Source organism: Arachis ipaensis, chromosome B10, assembly GCF_000816755.2.
Source record: "Arachis ipaensis cultivar K30076 chromosome B10, Araip1.1, whole genome shotgun sequence".
NCBI lineage: Eukaryota > Viridiplantae > Streptophyta > Magnoliopsida > Fabales > Fabaceae > Arachis > Arachis ipaensis.
In genome coordinates, this window is record NC_029794.2 from 107512529 (window position 1) to 107516967 (window position 4439).

Genomic DNA, 4439 nt, shown 5'->3' on the forward strand with positions numbered 1-4439 from the left:
GGTACTTGGCGAATGTGTGTGGATTATCGTGCAGTCAATAAAATTACGGTAAAGTATCGTTATCCTATCCCTAGGTTAGATGACATGCTTGATGAGTTATATGGTGTATGCATATTCACTAAAATTGATTTGAAAAGTGGGTATCATCAAATTAGAATGAAACCAGGGGATGAATGGAAGATTGCATTTAAAACAAAACATGGGTTATATGAGTGGTTAGTAATGCCTTTTGGGTTAACTAATGCCCCTAGTACTTTTATGCGTCTAATGAACCATGTTTTGCGAGACTTTTTGGGTAAATTTGTTGTTGTTTATTTTGATGATATTCTCATTTATAGCACTTGTTTGGATGACCACTTGTCACGTGTTTCAGCTGTATTGGAAGTGCTTTGAAAAGAAAAATTATATGCTAATCTTAAAAAGTGCACTTTTTGTATTGATCGAGTTATATTTCTTGGTTTTGTTGTGAGTGCGAGTGGAATTGAAATTGATGAGGAAAAGGTAAAGGCTATTCGTGAATGGCCAACGCCTAAGAATGCTTCTGAGGTACGAAGTTTTCATGGGTTAGCTGGGTTTTATAGAAGATTTGTAAAAAAATTTTCTACCATTGCTGCACCTCTCACAGAGGTTATAAAAAAGGATGTTGGATCTAAATGGGAAAGGGAACAAGACATTGCATTTCATACCCTAAAAGACTGTTTGTGTTCTACTCCTATTCTTGTTTTACCTAACTTTGATAAAATCTTTGAGATTGAATGTGATGCTTCTGAGATTAGTATAGGTGCTATTTTAATGCAGGAAAAATGAGCCATTGCCTTCTTCAGTGAAAAGTTGAATTTAGCTCAGCGTAAATATTCAACATATGACAAAGAATTATATGCTTTGGTTCGGGCTTTAGAGGTTTGGCAACCCTACCTCTTACCTAAGAAGTTTGTGATTCACACGGATCATGAATCTTTGAAGCACTTAAAAGGACAAGGTAAGCTTGATAAAAGACATGCTAAATGGGTGGAATTTATTGAAACATTTCCCTATGTGATTGCCTTTAAATAAGGTAAAGATAATGTCGTTGCTGATGCTTTATCTTGGAGGTATGCTTTGATTACTACACTTACCTCTAAGTTATTGGGATTTGAGTTTTTAAAGGAGTTGTATGTCACTGATTCTGACTTTTCTGCTATTTATGCCTCTTGTGAACATAGTGCATTTAACAAATTTTATAGACATGAAAGTTTTCTGTTTCGTGGTAATAGAATTTGTGTGCCTGCTTGTTCTACGAGGGACTTACTTGTTCTTGAATCACATAATGAAGGTTTGATGGGTCATTTTGGTGTGCATAAGACATTAGATGTGTTATCTGAAAATTTTTACTGGCCACGCATGCGTAGAGATGTTGAAAAATTTTGTGCTAAGTGTGTTGCATGTAAACAGGCTAAATCTAAGTCTTTACCACATGGTTTGTATGCCCCTTAACCTGTTCCTATGCATCCGTGGGTTGATATTTCTATGGATTTTGTTCTTGGTTTGCCTTGAACAAAAAAAGGTCGAGATAGCATTTTTGTTGTGGTAGACAGATTTAGTAAAATGGCTCATTTTATTGCATGCCATAAAACTGATGATGTAACAAATATTGTTGATCTGTTCTTTAGAGAGGTTGTGCGTTTGCATAGTATTCCCCAAACTATTGTTTCTAATCGTGACGTAAAATTTTTGAGTCATTTTTGGAAAGTTTTATAGGGTAAATTAGGCACAAAATTATTATACTCTACTACTTGTCATCTGATGCGTGAGCATCTTCCCTATCTTTTCCTAGTGAATTTGCATTTAATTTGTTGAGTTTAATCAAGAATAATTATCTTTTAGCCACTATGGATGTTACTTTGAGTCGTATGCAATTCTGTTTATTTTAGGTAGCATTTGGCTGGATTTGATGGAGTTTCCGTAGAAAAAAAGAAGAAGGCGAATGATGCTGTCAACCCTGACCTCTCTGTACTCAAACCTGAATAACTTGAGCTACAGAGGTCCAATGAACGTGATTTCAGTGGCGTTGGAAAGCTAACTTCTAGAGCTTTCCAACATATATAATAGTCCATACTTCTTCTCCAACCACGCTGCCAAGGCTGCGCCTAACTTGAGATTTTTCAAGTTAGGCGCAAAACATTAATAAGCATGCATAAGGATTAGGCCTCCATCAAGTAAGGCGCAGCTCGTCACCAAGTTAGGCGTGGATCCTGCGAAGCAAGTGGTCCCCACCCATCAATTGAAGACGTGCTGATTGCTATAATTAATTCTGATTTAAAACTTTAATTTTTATTTTAAAATAGGAAAAGATATTATGCTAGTTTTAGAAATTTGAATTTTAAATTTATTAGGATTAGATATAAAAGGATCCCAATTAGTTAACAGGGGGATTCGAACACAACATTATTCCAATTCATACTTTACAATCCTAGTTTTCTACTCTGAACCATGAGCAACTAATCCTCCATTGTTAAGGTTAGGAGCTCTGTCTATTTCTATGGATTAATTTTATTGCTTTTTCTCTTTTAATTCATGTATGGATTTATAATTTAAGGATTGTTTTCGCTATTTATCTTATGAATTTGGGTGGAACGGAAGTATGACCCTCTTTCTATTTGAGTTTTTGTATAACTTGGAAAAACTCTTTACTTGAACAACAGCTTGAAAACATACTCTCCTAAATTTTAATTATCTGGATTTAACGGGATACGTGACATATAATTCTTTTATTTTTGGGTAATTAGAGTTTTTGTGGCATATAAACTGTAATTTGATCATGCAGCTTCTAATTGAAATTAATTGACCAAGGAATTGGCAGTTAATGAATTTTAGAGGAGACTAGAAAGGTCTAAGGAATTAGGGTCTAGTCACATATAGTTTGCCATAAATTAAATCCTACATAATTAAAATAGTTAGTAAGAAAAGTTAATCCGGAAAAATAGATAACTCTGAAACCTTAACTGTTTTTCCATATATATTTCACAGCTCATTTACTGCTTGCTTTCTGAAATTCTTAATTACTTTTTAATGCTCTTTGAATATTCAAACACTCTTTTTTGTTTGTCTAACTAAGCCAATCAATCAATGATTGTTGCTTAATCCATCAATTCTCGTGGGATCGACCCTCACTCACCTGAGGTATTACTTGGTACGACCCGGTGCACTTACCGGTTAGTTTGTGGTTATAAATTACCGCACCATCATCCTCAAACTGATGGTCAAACTGAAGTAGTAAATAGAACACTAGGGACCTTATTACGTGCTGTTGTTGTTGGTAAGAATTTGAAAACTTGGGAAGATTGTTTACCTTTTATTGAGTTTGCTTATAATAGAACTATTCATTCTTCTACTGGTTTTCTCCTTTTGAACTTGTTTATGGTTTTAATCCTTTAACTGTTTTGGACTTATTACCTTTGCCTTTGAGTGATATTGTTAGCTTGGATGCAGAAGATAAAGCTGAAAAGGTTAAAGCAATGCACTTGAAAGCACGTGAATCGCTTGAACAGAAAAATAAGTTGATAGTCCAACGGGTGAATAAAGGTCGAAGACAACTTATCTTTGAACCTGGCGATTGCGTATGGGTTCATTTGAGAAAGGAGAGATTTCCTACTCAAAGAAAATCCAAGTTAGACCCTAGGAGTGATGGTCCATTTCAAGTGCTCGAAAGGGTCAATAACAATGCTTACAAGATTGACCTTCCATGTGAGTATAATGTATCAACTACTTTTAATGTCTCTGACCTATCTCCTTTTGCTTGTGATGCAGATTCGAGGACGAATCTTTTTTAGGAGGGAGGGAATGATACGAGCCCTATGGGACAAACTGAGAACTGTCATATGCCAATTGGTCAAATTACAAGAGCAACAACTAAGAGAATAAAAGAAGGTTTTGCAAACATGGCTAAATCATGTGTTCAGGAGATGCATCAAGAATTGGGCAAGACAATGATTAATGATTATCAAAAGTCACACGTCTTACTATTTTACAAGATGCATTGAAAACTCTCATTAGTCAAAATGAATTAAAAGAGACATCACTTTCTTAGAATTTATTCTATGTTTATTTTATTTTTTGTTATTTGTTTGTTTTAGGCCCAATTATGATTTGGCCCATATTTTATTCTAGTGAACTTATGAGTTATGGATTTAAATTTAAGAGGTATAAAAACTCTCTAAAACCTGGTAGCCATTTTTTTTTCCTTAATTTTATGAATGAAATTTTCTTTGAGTTTTTTTGAGAAACTTGGGTGTGAACAGGTGAGGTAGAATGATTCTCTTAGCTGTTGCATCAGAAAATCAAATTGAGGTAGAGGAGTCCCTTTCTTTGATCTTCCATCTTATCCTGGCTTACGTTCCGTATCATATATATTAATATATTTTATATTTAATAAAATTTAATAATTTATAAAAAATAATAGC